General features: G+C 42.2%; 1 protein-coding gene across 5 annotated transcripts in view; it reads right to left on the bottom strand.

Annotated features, from left to right (window-relative positions):
• The window catches only part of shank3a (SH3 and multiple ankyrin repeat domains 3a), a 420,419-nt gene extending 412,237 nt beyond the window's left edge, over positions 1-8,182 (bottom strand). For all 5 annotated transcript variants that reach the window (XR_013793457.1, XM_079567785.1, XM_079567786.1 and 2 more), the window contains exon 1: positions 8,053-8,182. The gene's annotated coding sequence lies outside the window, so the exon portion shown is untranslated. The remainder of the gene's footprint in view (positions 1-8,052) is intronic.
• Between the last annotated feature and the right edge of the window lie 10,499 nt (positions 8,183-18,681).

The following is an 18,681-nucleotide window of genomic DNA, read 5'->3' as shown; positions in this document are numbered from 1 at the left end:
ATGTGTTAATATTGTGTGACTGAAAATAGTCACCGAGGAGGATTCAGTATTTCTGTACATTGAAGGGTACTCGCAAAGTATTAATGAGCATATGTAATCAGTTTAGGGCAAGGATTAGGGCGGGCCATGAATAAGCATATTATTCATGGACTAGTTGATAATAGTATTATCATTATTAATGCCTTATTAACACTTAACGAGCACCCCAATATAAAGTGTTACCAAAGATTCAAAGATTTCTCGAAACACAACTGTCTGCTCTTGATGAGGGAACAACATAATAACATGGGGAAAAACAAATAAATACTATTCTCTCCACAAAGATCGGGTAACTGTGGTTTAGTCACATTCACCTGTTTGTTGGAATAATGTGGAATAGTGATGTGATAAAAAAGTATATGTTGAGCTTGAGCGTTTAGACGAAAGGGTTTGCTCATGTTTCAGTAATCACTCAGTTGTTTTGTGTAGCCCAATGTAACAGCAGGAGTCGCCTCAGGGCTGCACCAAGCATTAAACGTAAACAGTGAAAACAAACAATGCAATGTCCAAACACATGTAATGTCCAGGCAAATAGAATGTCCAACAGAGGTCAATTCTGCGTCATCTACACAGTCCAAAGTACCAAAGGTTTTTTTGTGGTAAACATGCAAATAAAGCCTCTGAACTGTGTGGGCGTCACATTAATACAACCTAAGATAAGATGATACTTTATCTTTAACCTGAGGAAGAATGCTCTCTTAAGACGATGAAGAGACAAGAGACGAGCTGCAGCTGAGATAGGAGCCAATCATAAATCAGAGACGGTACTTAACAAGCCTTGGCACTGACCTTTTGTCCCTTCTGCAGCAGCGCACTCACAAATCTGCAGCACCAGCCAAGATGGAGTCTGCTAGAATGAATACTAGACAAATCATCAGCGCCTTTGTGCGTGGCTTTTGTGATGCCATTGCAACAGAGTATGATTTGTCTGAAAATGACATAATGATGACGGGGCTGTTCTATAAAGTCGATATACAAGTCAACTCACACTCATCCCCGGAGACTGGATTTGTATGGCAACACTGTATCGTAGAAGAACAAGGCGTAAACTCCACTTAAAGGCCCCGACTGAACCCTGGATGCTGACCTCTGCACCGCCATAGACCAGGGAGCAAAAACAGCTACACTTCTGCATCTCCGAATGAAGCCGACCTCACTTTCATACGGAAACTCATTGCTGCCAGTGTGAGTGAAACATTTTTGACTGCGCTTTCTCGTTCGAACGTAATACCAACTCGTTCTAACGTAATACCATCTCGTTCTAACGAGTTGCCAATGTCGTTTTAACAAGTTGCCAAAAGCCCAACGCACACCGGAGCGCAGCGGCACATCATCTGACGCGCGTCCATTTCGGCACAGGCGGCGCGTCAGGGCACTTCAGTTCAGAGGCTTTTCCTCAAACCATGTGGTGCTTTAAACGCGTAATTCATACATTTATCATTAATAAAATAAGACACGTATGTCCGTGAGAGAGAGAAAACGTGGCTCTCTTTTGCAGGTTAATAGGGGGCTGGTGAGTTTAACATGCTCCACCTGAGCCCTGATGATGGTTCTGTCTCCGCTGCTTCTATCATCCCCTTAAACAAAGTGTACGGCGGTCTCCCTGTTTGTCACAGCCGAGACCCGTCTGTGCCTCTGCAGCAGGTCAAAAAACCCAGCGGCACCGCGGCTGGATCACAGGAGGCGGCTCTTTTGCCGCACCGTCAAGCGTCTGCGTTGGGCTTAAAAAGTCGTTCACACGACTTTGGCAACACATTAAAACGACATTGGCAACTCGTTAGAACGACATTGGCAACTCGTTAGAACGAGATGGTATTACTAACTTGTTCACCTTAATAAATCCTTTCTGTAGTCCCTCTGGGGGTAATACAAGGGTTAATGGGATGATTGGGGGGTCTTTCATCTCCCCCTGGTGTCTCTGGCCAGAAAACCACAATTGTAACTTTACTGCCACCGGGTCGGCGGCCCCACTACACACTAATAGAATAACGAAGAAGAAGCTAACAGGCTAACAGTCAAAGCTAACTGCGGGCTAGCGCCACTTAAACAGTATTTACAGCCAAGTTTGAGTTAAAAAAAGATCTCCATTGTGTAATTGGATGAACAATATCCCTCTGTCCCTTTGTCTTTTCTGTCAGCGTAGTATTTACTCTCACAGACAATGAGTTAAAAATCCCAACTTGCTACGACACCTGCAGTGGTGCTTATGGCCTCTAGGGGCAAGAGTTACTTAGTTCTTCTTTAAGTCAAGACACTACAGGTCAACAGGGAAACTTTTTTACATTCCGAGATATCTAAATAAATCCTTTTCCTGTACATTACTGACATAAATATGAGAGAAAAACATAGTTTTATAATTATTTTATGTTTTCATATAAACATAAGGTGCCCAAAATTTCCTATACGAAATCGGAATAATGGACAGACCCAGGTTTAGTTACAAAGACTTTTTCAGAGGGGATTTTGGGTATCTTGTTTGGTTTTAAAATAAAATGTTTATTAGTGGGAAAAAAAATCAGTTAAAAGATTGAAATTTTGCCTTAAAAAAAAAAATAAAAAAAATAAATAAATATATATATATATATATATATATATATATATATATATATATATATATATATATATACCAAGCGACTTCAACATCAGGAAAAAGGAACACGAGAAACTAGAGAAATACCAGGGGCTCAGAGAAGAGCTGGAGAAAACCTGGAGGGTGAAGGCATCAGTGGTGCCCGTGGTCGTTGGGGCACTCGGGGCAGTGACCCCCAAACTGGAGGAGTGGCTCCAGCAGATCCCAGGAAATACATCAGACATCTCGGTCCAGAAAAGTGCAGTTCTAGGAACAGCAAAGATACTGCGCAGAACCCTCAAGCTCCCAGGCCACTGGTAGAGGACCCGAGCAGGAGGAGAAACAGACCGCCCGCGGAGGGTGAGGAAGAGGTTTTTTATATATATATATATATATATATATATATATATATATATATATATATATATATATATATATATATATATATATATATATATATATATTCAAAACTCAATAAATCAGGATTGGAATTAGATTTAAAAAAAAAACCTTAGACAAAACCTTCAAAATATTGTTTAGTCCATTACTGGAAAGTTTGGAGTCTGTGGGAATTACTGACGTGGAGATATTGTCACGCCAATGTGAGAAAAATGCATTTTGACAAAATGACCTTTGAAATTACAATTTACCAAATAAATCTGTGGAGAAACTTTGAATCAGTGAATAATTGAATGTGTTGAAGATTTAGGTATTTTGTTTTGTTTCCAGGTCAAAGTTCATATGTTAAGAGACAATTTGTCCCCCCATAAAATCCTAACTAAAGTGCAAATGTGGTCAGCGTGAGTTGCTTTAAAGTAACGTTACTCTTCCTTGAGTAAATATTCTGACCACTCTCCCCAGGGCTGGTCCTAACAATGGTGGAAAAACAAAGGTGGACAAACCATTTCCCTGCACATCTAACGCCGCGCCGCAGAGGCTGGAGAGAAGAGGAGATAATGAAGTCTTTGTGAGTGTAAGCACTGCTCTGCACCTGCTGCCTGCGCTCCAGTGCTTGACCCGCCACACTCACCTTTCTCCACTCTTAATGAAAACATATGGAGAGCTCAGGAGGCTACAGGAGGAGGAGGAGGACAACACTCGGAAGATCAACACCATCTCTCATGGAAGCGGACAGAACATGTGCTTTTGTTTTGGTCATGTTCACGGCCAAGCGAGTGCCGACCGACGCCCCTGCGGGACCAAATCTCTTTCTCTCATTCATGGGGTGAATGAAGTTCTTAGTTTGACCTGTGAGAGTCGGTAATGCTTAAAGGAGAACACAAGGCAGCGCCATGTAAATGAGGAAGGATGTGAGGCTGACATCTGTGCTTCCTGTAAACCACGCTGAGGTCGACCTATAAGCCACGCCCTCTCACAGGTGACATTCAGACCCATAACTCCCGCCATCAGACTCATGAACGATAACAAGACCCAGTAACTCTGTATCAGACTCATGAACGAAAACAAGACCCAGTAACTCTGTATCAGACTCATGAACGAAAACAAGACCCAGTAACTCTCACAGCACCGCTCACAGGACAGGGTGTGCTCCTTTTGTCTCGGGCCCTGTGGCTCTTCAAATCAAGGCCTCCTTTTCAAAGAGGTTTTTAAAGAAAGCAGCCAGAACACACATCTGTCAGAGAACTCATTCACTCACAAGTGCATTTAGACTTAAAGTTTACAGCAGGATCAATCTAATGCCATGTATGTCATGAAAATAAAACTGCTATAATTAAGGACAACAGGGTCAAATGTTTGTCAAACGTTTGTGGAGCGATGTATCTCTGGCTTTCAGACCACACAGCTGCGAGAGCCAAAAAGAAGATACTAACTAACAACAGAAACACATGAGCTGCTGGTACAGACTTACAAACAGGAGATATTTTAATAAAACTAAATATTGAAAGGCTTTAGTGCTTTGTTGTGTGGCTGAAACAAGGTGCTTGGTCCAATCAGCAACGAATATCTCAATAAAGGTCCGCCCTCCTCACAAGCATTCTAACCTGGAGCTTTATCAGTTCATATTGATATCACTATGCCAATGTGCGAGACTGCAATAAAGTAATGCAACACTGATGTTTTAAAGCTAAAATAAGTTGTCCCCAATGTGTGTCACAGGTGCAAGAAGAGTCACAGCTGAACCCAAATATCATTTTAAAAGGCTGCAGCTTGTTTGAAATGATGTCACTGTGGAGTATGAAATGTCCCAGTGTCTCCGTGGGGTGTCATAGCATTTAAGATCACAGTAAAAAATGAAATGCATGTGATTCTTGTATTAGTTTAAGCAGTTCTCAATTCAGCCCTGATTCTAAACTCTTCTTCGGCAGCAGAAAGTGTACTGCTTTGGACTCTCTGCTCTTTGACCATAATTCTTCACCGGAGTGCGTCACGGTGCCACTGATTTGTCAGCATGCCTTTAGCTAAAGATGAACACTTGTATTTCCTGATTTGCGCTATTCCCACCACTGCCAGCAGAGGGCCCTTCAAATCAAATCAAATCAATTTTATTTGTATAGCGCTTTTCATACATGTCATGTAACACAAAGTGCTTTACAGATTTAAAAACATTCTCTCACACCCACTTCCTTCCAAAAAAAAACAGACACATTGTAGCATTCACACTCCCCCCACTCACCTCCCCTTCAGCCCAATCTGAAAAACAGACCAACACAGTCGTCGTTCCAGCCTTGTCAACACTCTGCTCAGACTGAAGCTCAATTCATTTGATTGATTTTTTTTAAGCAGATTTTTTTGCAAAGTTGTTCATATTACGATCAAATAAAAATGTGTCGCACATGCAAAGTAGACCAGAGGTTCCCAAACTCTTCAGGCCACGACCCCCAAAATCACTCACTAAACCACTCCAGACCCCCAATATAATCAGCATTTAGAATAATCCAAGTGCAGAACATTTAAAATCTGGTTTAAAGATGTTAGTTTGGAGACTGTGTTTTGACTTGATTTGGCTTGATTTCACTAAAATGTGCTTTTTTCAATCATAAACACGTCAAAATCATCTTGTGACCCCCACTTCTGTGTCCCGTGACCCCCACTTTGGGAACCTTGCGATGGAAATGGAGAAAATACATGAATAACTTGGTCATTTTAAGAAGGAGGAGAGAGTTTTTAAACTATGGACTTCAGTGGAGCAGAGGCAGTGACGTAACAAGTGCACCTGTCTACTTTACTGCAGAATGAGTGGCATCTGTACAGTAGAGCATCGCTGACATGTGTCGGACACATGCGACCAGCCGTTCAGACTCAAGTCACTATGTACAAGATCAGATATGTGTCAGATTTAGGACATAAGTGGCCTCGGTCACATTTGAAAAGATCAGATCTGTGTCGTTCAGACAGTGATGAAAAGATCAGATCCAGGTCACTGAGGGGGGGTCACTTCGGCCTCAGTCTGAGCGTAGCCTCGGGGTAATGAAACACTGAGTTATGGATCACATCACAACACTATAGGCCAGGGGTGTCAAACATGCGGGATGATTTAATCCGGCCTCTGCCCTGTAGAGCATAAATTCCAGAGTAGGTAAAAAAAAGTACGTCTTTAGCCCATTCCTGTGCATAGTTATGTTTTTTTAAAGAATAAATAGAATGCTCATTCACGCCACCAGGGGGCCTTCAATGTAAAAGAAGAGATCCACACATGTCCAGCAGAGGGCACTGACATAATAAGAGCTCAGGATATGAACACCACATTATATAGCCATGTGGTAAATGGACAGTCTGCCCCAGGGCGGCTGTGGCTTCAATAACAGCTTACCACCACGAGTGTGGAGTGAATGAATAATGAGTACTATGTAGTACTTTGAGGAACTTGTGACACAGGCTTGTAAAGTGCAATACAAGTGTAAGTGTACAAGTATATTAATGAAGCTACAGTTAAGTTGGGGTTTTGACCAAATCACAGCTTATTTGTTTATTGGGAAAATTTTCTCTATTATATTCGGCCCGTGACCTGCCGTGGGAGCTTAATTTTGGCCCGCGACCCAAAATGAGTTTGACGCCCCTGCCTAGACGCTGAGGCTCCTGTGCACAAGTGCTTACCCTCTGTTATGTAGCTACTTTGTCCAATGAGTAAATACCTTATCCAACAGTCGTCTCACTCACTGAGCCAAAGACAGAAAGCCACAAGAATATTGACAACAGCTCAAATTGGTGCCAGAATTCTGTTGGTTGTATGGGAAGACCAAAACCTGGCTCATGATTTTAAACAGGAATACATTTGAAAATGAAAGTCAACTCTTATGCACATCCCCAGACCCACTGCAGAGTGAGGTTCATCCTCCACATGAAGGACTTTCATTACCGCTCCTGTATGATTCATTTCAATTGTAAATACTAACAGACGAACTCCACATTGGAAAGAAGTTACTGCAGCGTTTAATGATCCGCCTTCATAAACAAAATAAAACTAACCATTATGTCTAACCGTGATAACATGACATAGTTCACGCTCATGCATCGACCAAATCAGAATCAAAAACTACCCACATACATTTTATTGGAAAGAAGCCCCCAAACCAACAGAAATGGCCCCATAACCCACTCACCGTCCAAGTCCCGTCAGGGCAAGAGTTGAGCACATCAGGAATAAAAAAAAACGGGTCTATAAAGGTCTAAGACAGAGACCGATACGGGACGAAAGAGTGTCTAAACTGAGAGTAAAACACCAAAGCCAATTATAGGGCTGGGGACAGTTAAAGGTTTAGGAAAAAATAAAAGTTTTTTTTTTCCCTTTTTTTGCCCCAATTATCTCTTGTTTTCCCATTTTTCCCCCTACTTTTTGCTCATTTTGTTATTATCTATATTGTCCCCCAATTTCTCGCCCATTCTTTCCCCTATTTTTTTTTACACACATTTTCCTTATTTTTGCCATAATTTCTCAATTTCCCCCCAAATTATTCCCCATTTTTCAAACATTTCTTGACATTGGAGATGAACAAGATATTGCACATTTACGGATCTTATTGTTTTGTTTTTTTAGAATAGGTATCGCAACAAAACAATTTACTTACTATTAGATAAAAATGAAATCATAACTAAAATAATCAATCCTGAAAAACCACCTGCACCACCATAGGCTATGCGAGTGATGTCACAGCAGCAGCATCCACTCGAGTGTCAAGTCCACATTATTGTTGCCACTCAGTGCAGAACTTTGAGGGCTGGAATACTGTCCCCTCTGTATAAGCTCTCGTTATGTATTTGCGAATAAAAATGCCACAGTAGATTTGCCACAGAAGCCGTGTGACATTGCGTTTCATTAAAAAAAAAAAGAAAATAAATAAACACCCTGAAGCTTAGAGTGAAATAAAGCAGTAAATTATGCATAGGGCAATACTGGCGAGAGCAGAGACATTACTGAATTAAAAAAAAACAGCCAGAAGACGAGGATTAACTACACAGTCAATTAAACATGCACTTTGTCCTACCTGAAAACATGTCCGAGCCAACTGCACTTCGTTCCATAACCCAAAAAGTAGTAACCGCGGTGGTAGTAGTAGTAGTAGTAGTTGCAGTAGTAGTTGTAGTAGTCCGAATGCACTTGTCAGTCGCGCTCTCTCCAGGCAGCGTCTGGTCTGCCTGCCTCCTGCCCGCTCCGAGTGTGTGTCTGTGGGACGAGGAGGGGGTGAAGCGGAGGTGTGGGTGTGTGTGTGTGTGTGTGTGTGTGTGTGTGTGTGTGTGTGTGTGTGTGTGTGTGTGTGTGTGTGTGTGTGTGTGTGTGTGTGTGTGTGTGTGTGTGATAGAGGGGAGGGTTGTGGGTGCGGGGGGTGCAGCGGTGGCGGAGATGGTAAGAGGATCCTACAGTGGTGGCTGAAAACAATACCTGCCCATTCAACTGCTGTGGCGGGACAGTGAGCAGACGGAGGGGGCGCGGTGGGTGAATGTAGTCAGTGCTGTCTCTGTGTGCGAGGTGAGGGGGAGGAAGGGGAGAGGAGGGGAAGAGGAGAGAGAGGAGGAGGAGAGGGAGAGGAAGGGGAGAGAGGAAGGGAAGAGGAAGGGGAGAGGAAGAGGAGGAGGAGGAGAGAGAGAAAGGATAGGAGGAGAGGGAGAGGAAGGGGTGAGGAGAGGAAGGGGAGAGGAAGAGGAGAAAGAGGAGAGTGAGAGAGAGGAGAGGAAGAGGAGGAGGAGAGAGAGAGAGGATAGGAGGAGAGGGAGAGGAAGGGGAGAGGAAGAGGAGAAAGAGGAGAGTGAGAGAGAGGAGAGGAAGAGGAGGAGGAGGAGGAGGAGAGAGAGGATAGGAGAAGGAGAGGGAGAGGAAGGGGTGAGGAGAGAAAGAGGAGAGAGAGGAGAGGAGGTCGAGAGGGAGAGGAGGAAATAGAAGAGGAGAGGGGGAAGGAGGAAGAGGAAAAGGAGAGAGAGAGAGGAGAGGAAGAGAAAGACAAGAGGAAGAGAGAGGAGAGGGAGATGAGAGGGGGAGGGAGGAAGAGGAGAGAGTGGAAGGACAGTTCTGTTAACAAGTGCTCTGTCATTATCAATAGTGTCTGCTGTCAGCGGTGAACAGGATCAATGAGGAAGCTGATATGTTGACTTTTTTTTTTTCTTTTTTTGCCATAGCATGTAAACAGAAGTCATCTTCAACTTGACAGCACAGTAACAGTGTAGACTATGGTAAAAGCACGGACATAGAGCATTAAAAAAGAGTAATTGCATGGTAATTACATGGAACCAGGGCACTCGCCTAATGTATTAATCATGATGATGATGAAGTCTATAATTTCTGTAAATGGCCAACAAAAAACATTTAAATGTATTATCCTCGTTATCCGGAGATCTCTCAGCCTCTTCAGTCCCGCCTCCATGAAGTAGAGTATCAATATGAATGACGCACCATGACACTTATTGCATTTATTTATTTCCACCATGGTCATTTGTGTATCAGGCATTTCAGTATTGTTTTTTCATGTCTTGTGCAATACAGCCAAACAATAGTCATGTTGTCAAATGTTCTATTCCAGCAGTGTCTCCAGATTGTGTGCCTGTAGGCCAGTCCCGACTGTCCTCCGACCATGAAGCAGCAGTCGCGCTTGCTTAAGCTACAATATTAGCTTGTCGTGTCTCGTCAAAACACAGACAAATTGTCTCGTCCTAAGGCAGTTAATACATCATGTGTTTTGTGAAGATAGAAGCAATTGGCCAAACTATTTTAAACAATTTAGAAAACTTAATGCAGATCTGTCCCGCGAGATGATTTAATCCAAAAAAAGGATGTTCCCCATTCCTGATTTTTTAAAGAAATAACCAGATTGCTCACCCCAGCCAAAACTTAAAAAAGGAAAGAATTCCACACATGTCCAGCAGAAGGCACTGAAATAATAAGAGATGAAGATATAAACAACACATTATAGCCACGTGGTGACTGGTCAGTCTCTTCACAATTGTTATGCAAATTGTATTTCTTTGTCATAAAGGTAAAAAAATAAAAAAAATAATGAAAGTCATGGATGGTATTGTGTCTCAGGGCTCTTTGAATCACTGACATTAATCTCAGAGACCTGGGATGATTCGTTTTCAGGTTAAGCCCAGTTAAGGGAAAAACTACTGAAAAAGGGTGTTCCACTTTATTAAGCAGATCATTAAGCATCATTTTCAAGCAATATGGGAAAGAAAAAGGGTCTCTCTGCTGATGAAAAGCGTGAAATAGTTGAAGGTCTTGGTCTATGTACCTTCAATATTTCCTGAAAGATGAAGCGTAATCATCGTACTGTTAAGAGATTTGTGGATGATTCAGAGCACACATGGGTTTGTGCAGATGAAGGCACAATGAGGACGGTTTCTGCCAGACAAACACACCAGATTAATAGAACAGCTGCTACAAAACAGCAAACAGGTATTTGAAGCTGCTGGTGCCTCTGGAGTCTCCCGAACATCAAGGTGTAGGACCCTCCAGAGGCTGCAGTTGTGCATAAAACTTCTATCCGGGCCTCCCCTCTTGGGACCTTTGCTTTTTAGTATCTACATCAACGACCTCCCCTCTGTCTGCTCGGCCAATGTCATCATGTACGCAGATGATACAGTACTGTTCTCTCATGGAAAAAACGAAAGTGATGTGGCAACAAAATTAACTGATCAAATGCAAAAAGTATCTGACTGGCTGAGTCAAAACTGTCTGTCATTAAATAGTGACAAAACAGTCGCAATGTATTTTACAAATAGAGGTAAACGTATAAATTATCCAACAATTTTTATTGATGGCAATAAAATAAAAAATGTTGATGAATTCACCTACTTAGGCGTAACTCTGGACCCAACTCTGACTTTCAAAAATCATGTAAACAAACTTCGAAATTCTTTAAAATTTAACTTGTCCAACTTTAGATACATACGGGGGTCCCTTACCACAGAGGCGTCCCATTTGTACCTGAACTCGATGATCTTGTCATACTTTATGTATTGTATATCGAGTTGGTCACAAGGCTGTAAAACGGTTCTGGGGCCTCTTGAACCATTATATAAATATGCACTCAAGATCCATGATAAGAAACCCAGGCGCTATCACCATTGTCAAATACTAAATAAGTATGGAATTCTGAATTTTAAAAACCTAATATTCTACTCTAATATTTGCTTACTTTTTAAAATTATCCATGGAGTCACTGCACCTCCCCTGAGAAAATGTCTAACTCTATGTACTGATAAAATGACTCGAACTACTCGATCCACTTCTAGAGGAGAATGCAGCGTCCCAAAATGTAAAACTGCCTTCGCTAAATCTGCCTTCTCTGTGATCGCAATGGGTCAGTGGAACACACTGCCAACAGAGATTATTGCAAGTACGACAATCAAAAGATTTGCACAGTTGACTAAAAAATGGCTTCTAGAAAAACAAACTTGCACTCATGACCTGTAACGAAGCCATGAAGGAGCGACCGTTCACCCAGAAAAAGGACCGGTAGAAAATGTTCTAATGTTCCAATCTTGTTTAAATTAAATGTATGTTTTTAATGATGTCAACATGTATAAATCCATGGTCAAGTATTCATCTACATTTAAATCAGTTTTTGTACTGCATCATCAACCTGCCCAGGGACTACAGGTGGAAATTCGCATTTTTGCTATAACCTGGTACAATGCATCTTTCCTTTTGGTCAATGTTAAACTGTGCACTGTCCCTGTCTAAATAAAAAACATACCATACCATACCCTAAACTGTTCATTGAAGCTGATGAACAGAAACGGCTGCAGTGGCTCAGAAATACATGAAGACTCATTTTCAAACAGTCTTGTTCACTGATGAGGCCGTGTAACCCTGGATGGTCAAATCAATGGAGTAGTGGATAGTTGGTGAATGGCCACAATGTCCCAACAAGGCTGTGACATCAGTAAGGAGGGGGCGGAGTCATGTTTTGGGCCAGAATCATGGGGAGAGAGCTGAAAAAATATGTGGAGTTTTCTTCATCATGACAACGCACCATGTCCTGCTGTAAAGAAAACCTCTGCATCACTGGCTGCTATGGGCATAAAAGGAGAGAAACTCATGATGTGGACCCCCTCCTCCCCTGACCTCAATCCTATTGAGAACCTTTGGAGCTTCAAGCAAAACATTTATGAGGGTGGGAGGCAGTTTTCATCCAAGCAGCAGCTCTGGGAGGCTATTCTGACATCCTGCAAAGAAATCCAGGCAGAAACTCTCCAAAAACTCACAAGTTTAATGGATTTAAGAATTTTGAAGTTGCTATCACAAAAGGGCTCCTATGGTGAAATATAACTTGACCTGTGAAGATTTTTTTATGATTGAAATAGCTTCAAAATTCAACAAATGACAATTTTGAGTTCTTTACAACCTATAAAAAATTGAAACACTGTTGAGCATAATAAGCATAATAACAGTGCATTTTGAGTTGTTTATATTTACTTACTTTGAAAAAAACACTGTTATCATTGGGAGGTTTTTAAACAGCCTTTAACAGTTAAAGACTTGAAAATCATGCTGACTGTCATTTGTGTTGACACTTTAGAAAAAATTGTCAACACAAATTATTGTGAATGAGGTGTAGTAGCTTGAGCAACTTGTGGCACAGGCTTGTAAAGTGCAATATAAGCATCACTCCTTATTATTTATTTGGCCAGAGTCCTGTCGGGCTTTTGACCAAAACAGTACTGTTTTTAAAATCAGAGCTCATCCTTATTATTATTGATTTCTTGAGAAATGTTTTCTCAATAGTATTTCCCTGTTGCGTGATGCGGCCCGCGACCCACTGTGGGAGCTGAATTTCGTCCCAAAATAAGTTTAACATCCCTGCTATACGCCAGATACCTGTTCACCCAAATGACTTCCTGTCAAAGACTCCTTAAGCTCTCATTAAGCTCTCTAAATCTCTAGTCTTGGTGAACTCGGACAATCATAATTTTCAGTGCAATTTCTTACTTTACAACAGAAACAAAAACATTTAAAAATCTACAATAATTCCAAGTATCCGCTGCTAAGAGCTTGCGGTATGTATGGTCCGCGTTCCCCTGGTTATTACTTAGCACTGGTCTGGAGCACTATTAGGGCCACATTTTGACAGATTTGTCCGAGTGAATTGCCTCTCTTTGCGCAGAGGAAACCCACACCACGCAGCATCAATAATTGAAGAAGGCTTTCTGTGCACCCGGCCTCTGTTTATCTGCACAATGCGGTAAATACCTGCATCACCATTCCCCTCGCATTCGGACACAGGACCGGACTTTTGCCTCAGGAAAAACAAACCATACTGATAACGGCTTCACATTCTTGGGCTTTGCTCTTTCACAGAAGGGCCGCACTTGTCATGGGTTAAAGTCGGAGTGTTTAGCAGTCTGCTCCCGGTCCTCAAACGCTTCCTATCGATCTGGTCTTAGATTGAGCTGAAAAACTACAATTAAAGTATTCATGGAGAGACGGATCGAGGCCGAGTGTGTCTGATGGTGTCAAGCCTTGTTTCAGATCATCAACAGGAGCATTTTAGGGCAAGGGAGTGTTAACAAATAGGTTTTAAAATGTGAGGGTTAAAGGCCACAGAAGTCACTGAAGTAAGTTCCATTTAGTACAGGCTAGGAAGTGGTTGAAACTAAAAGGTTAAGCAGCCGGTGTGAGCTTCTTTAAAACATAATCCATAACACTCCAACAATAATAACAAGAGTGGTTAGCGCTCTCATTTCTTAGCTTTACATCTTTCAACATTTTACCAAGATATTAAGTCTGCACACTCTCCAGAACCACGGGTAGATCCCTCTAAATCATGAGGCTTTAATATTCAATAGAAACAGAGTAAAATCAGTTTGAATTATGGCATGATGGTTTTGGTCAGTCCAAGGCGAGCGTTGGGTCACTATTCTGAAGGGTGGGCACCAACCAGTATATCAGGAAAATATCTTATAGAATAGTTATTGTTTATTTGGTAAAAAGTCTGAATATTGACACCATTATTAATACCAGGTGTCAAGGATGAAAGGCTTCTGTGTGGGTCAAATGCTGCTCCCCACAGCATTTGACCCAATGCTCCCCAGAGACAAAAAAACACTTTGCATTTAGTCGACGTTTAAAAACCTAGTTAATCTTTAGATTGTGCCAAAAGTTTACAAAAGTTGGTGTGTCTTAGTTTTGTTGCTCTGGTTTCATCACCTTTTAGCATAGATATAAGAGATAACCAGTGATCCATTCAGCCCCATGATCCCGAGTGGTCATGGAAATGAACATGGCTGCTCAATCTCTTCCTTCGAAGCCTGTTCCTTAAAAGGGCAAAAAGGCGGGAAACCCCACCTTCCACGTGATATAATACACAAAAACCAGCAGGGTTAAAAAAAATATGATACATAGCCTTGTGTTGTCACATGGGTCATAGCAATTTTTAGGAAAAAAAAAAAAAAAAACCTCTGTGGAGCCAGACTTTTAAGCCGGGCTAGGGAGGTGTGAAGTCACCATTGTTTACCAAGTGTCTTTTGGAGTCATCCCTGGCCACCAGGGGGGGGGTATTAGAGCAATGTCAGCTCCTCGCCATGAGGACCAAAGAGAAGGGCTTTCCTCGCCCATTACCTTTTAGGTAGCTGCTGTCGAGCTTCCATGAACAGGAAGGTCTGGGCTCTCTTATTGGCTCTAAAACACTGAAACCCAACCCTCCCCACTCGTCCCTACTTGTTATTAAAAGCATGTTTTATGTTTAAGATGCGGCTGTATTTTGTGACATACTGTATGTCCTGTGGTTGTAGCTGACAGTGAATAGTGAGAACATTACAAAAGCTTGGCGGATTATACCATTAACCTTAAAGGGACTATAGTTTAAAAATGTTAAAATTAAGTATTCTCCTTCCCCTACGTGTTCCAGCCATGTCCTAATGTGTAGAATGAGCTCAGACCTGTTCACCACAACTGCCTCTGAAATCCTGCACTGTCACTCAGAAAGGTGTTACTTCGGGGTCCGAAGTGCTGTCATGTACGAGCTTAATATAGAAGCTGCAGCTACACGTATGACCTGAGGTGGCAGTAGTGAGTATAAAATGGCTAACTTGCATCTAGCCTCTTTAAGAGTCAATATGGCAGCGGGTCTATCCCTCCAGCGGGATAGTCCCGACCAGGAGGTTCCTACGGCGCAGCACTGTGGGCGCCCACTGCTCCTGACAGACACATTCCTCTATTGAGACAATTAAAGGGAATGTCTGTGGGAAGCACTTTTTGTGGATTTACTTGTGTTAGATAACGCTGCAGGTGAGGACAGCAGAACCCTAACCCTAACCCTGAAGGCTGCACTGGCACTAATTAGGACTTAATTGTATGCATATTTGATGTATTGTTGTTTCTAAAGAGCTTTGAAAAATAGGAATAAATTAGTGTAAGTGAGGAGCTGATTGCATAACGACAATCCCCAAATATGTAAACCAAAAAACGTCTATTCTTTTTTTATTCTTTTTGTTCCATCGCACTTTACATCCGTTCCAACCTCTAACCTTTAATGCAACTCTAAGCCTTCCTGCTGAGTTTTGCGCTACTGAGATCAGTTCATGAATGTGGGTGTTTTTCACTTCCATCAGTTTCGCAGCATGTTGGCACGCGAGGACAATAAAGCCTACCTGAAATTAATAAACGTATCACTTTGATGACGAGTCACTTTCATATTATTCTGACAACAAAGGCAGCGCTAATCAAAAGCCCAAATGCAGTGGGACAGTCTCTGCGTGTGGTCGTGACAGCCATTGATCATCCCTGTTTGAAACATCGCCGCATTAGCATATTTAAACAGACAAGGTTTTGCGCACTTGAAAAAAAGAAAAAAGACGCCATGTTGGAAAAGGTCGAATCCTAACCTCCCTGGAAACTATCATATCAAACAGACCTATTCATTTCCAGCACTCCGGCGTCAGCGTGGAGGAATCCTGAAAAAGATCTCTTTTTTTTTTCACGGCAAAATCTGAATAATTCACCGCTCTCCGATTACGTAACGCGCTCCTTCTTGTGAAACTCTCAGAAAAGGGGCCTGATGCAGGGATGAGTAGCGATTCTACCAGATACAAAGTGGTCCCTGCAAAATGAAAGTCGGCTGGAACATCCGCGGTGACGTGGATGGACGGGGGAATGGCTTTTTATCGAGCGTGACACCGGAGATGGGATGGGACCCGGTGGGCAGTCGACTGGTTAAGCGATTCAAAAGGATCTCGGTGTGTTCTGGAGTGAACTCCCCGTTACAGACGACGGGATCTGATGTGCTGCATGAGGGCTTTAAGGGTCCAGCTGAGAGGAGAGTGGGGGCGGCGCTCAGAGAGAGAGGCATGGGGGAGAGACAAAACTTCAGTTATAGTTTGCTTTAATGTCAATTCTACCACATTGTTTAACTCTCAAACCTTTGGTACAAAAACTAGCTTGTGGACGAAACTGTGATATTCAATTACTTCAACACACAAAACAATTTAAAGCAGTACTAAGTAACTTGTTAACCTTAATAAATCCTTTCCGTAGTCCCTCTGGGGGTGATGCAAGTGCTGATGGGATGATTGGGGGGTCTTTCATCTCCCCCGGTGTCTCTGGCCAGAAAACCGCACTTGTAACTTCGATGCCAACGGGTCGGAGTCACCAATACAAACTAATGGAATCACAAAGAAGAAGCTAGCAGGCTAACGGGCAAAGCTAAATGTGGGCTAGCACCACTTAAACAGTATATACAACCAAGTCTGAGTGAAAAAAAGATCTCCACTGTGTAATTGGATGAACAATATCCCTCTGTCCCTTTGTCTTTTCTGTCAGCGTAGTATTTACTCTCACGGACAATTAATGAGTAAAAAACAACAACATGTTACGACACCTGCAGAGGCGCTTATGGCCTCTAAGGGCAGGTGTTACTGAGTACTGCTTTAGAGGGGCTATATCATGCAAAATCGACTTTTTGGAGCTTGTAGTCATTTTATGCTATTTCCTTATCAAAAACACCCCCAGACTGTTTTTTGGCTTTATTCACACAGTTCTCAACAATCCTCCTGAATCCTGGTCTCTGAACAGCTGCTGGCTCAGTTGTGTCGTCAGAGCGGAACGAAAGTGCTCGACGTCTGTAATGTATTGTCTTAATTCTATGCCTGATTTTAATATGTGAAACAGCTTTTTCATTATTTCTGTTGTAGGAAAGAAATAAAGGGGAAAAAAGGTCCGCGCTGCCCCTGCGGACAAAACAAACGCATCCCCTTAGCGTCTGAACAGATGTCATGTTTGCACTGGAAGCTAGAAGGAGCTCCTTCTAACCTACTCTTTTTCTTTTTCTTACCTAACAATAATGTCATAGAGAAAAGCACGTTTGGCTACGAGGACGGGACTTTATTCAACCTTCCTAAAGAAGAGGACACTCGCAAGAAGTTGGAATTTCTTTCCGGGATTCGGCGACTGTCACCAAAATAGTGTTTTTCTGTGACTGTCTCTGATGTTTGGCGAACCTTCGCCAGAATCAAAGTGGATTCACATTTAAAACCAACGAGAGTCCCATATTGTAAAAAATTTGGACCAGAGCGGTGGTGAGTCAATCAAAACGTGTGTTAGCTTGTGTGTGTTAGCTTGTGTGTGTTAGCGCGTGTGTGTGTTAGCTTGTGTGTGTTAGCTTGTGTGAGTTAGTGCGTGTGTTAGCTTGTGTGTGTTAGCGCGTGTGCTAGCTTGTGTGTTTGCCATTTATGAAGCTATGTTGCAGATGTCAACTTCTTTTAATTGCATTGTGAAGTAACTTCACTTTTTGCTGTGTATTTATATTTGTACTACTGCAAAAGTTGTATGTGTGGAGAGAGGGGGCGGAGTTAACTGAATCGAAGCGTTTTGTCTTCCGGGTTTGCAAAATACCTCCAGAAAATACTTATTTTTATCACAAAAATAGTACTCCATAGTGGTAGAGGTACAGTATATCATATAAATGCCTATACTTTACTTTGGAATGGCTAAAATACTGTAGCAGGATACAGATCCTATAAGTAACTTTGAACAAATGCTAACACAGATGCTAAAACGCTAACACAAAGCCCACATGACTGCTTTATCAGCCGGGTTATGAGATGAACTCCTTTATAATTCAGCATCTTCCAAACATGGAAACTCCCAAACAGCCCAGTAAGTAGGCAGTACATGCATGACTAATCCACAACTGCGCACAGAACCGCTGTCAGGACCCAATCCTTGAAGCCACTCGCTAATTGCTCCACGCACTCATTCAGTCAAATTGTAATTAGGCACTTTGCACTTCATCTATGCCCCACTTCCTCAGACTTGATGTAATTATCCTAGTGCGCTGTTAGAATGGGTATATGAGGATGACTAATGTGTAAAAGCCCTATTAACACATGACGAAAACCTACAAGACCGAACGGTACGGAGTGAGTGCGCTCAAGATTGACAGCGGCGAAATGACTCGAGCCTATTATCTATTCATACCTCCAGGAAACGCCGCGCCTGCCGTCAACAGCTGACTCAGATAAAGGGCCAAACGGGAAAATCGTTCATTAAGAGCCCATTGAATGGGAAACAAATGTTGCTAGCCATGTTTCATGACAAGAGCTGTGTCTAGCTTCATTCATGCATGTAACAGTCTCAGCTTATAGCGCTTTACATCAGGGTACATCATCATTGTTGTTGTAGTTTA

Source organism: Gobius niger, assembly GCF_951799975.1.
Source record: "Gobius niger genome assembly, chromosome: 12".
Lineage (NCBI taxonomy): Eukaryota > Metazoa > Chordata > Actinopteri > Gobiiformes > Gobiidae > Gobius > Gobius niger.
This window is presented reverse-complemented; position numbering and strand designations above follow the sequence as displayed.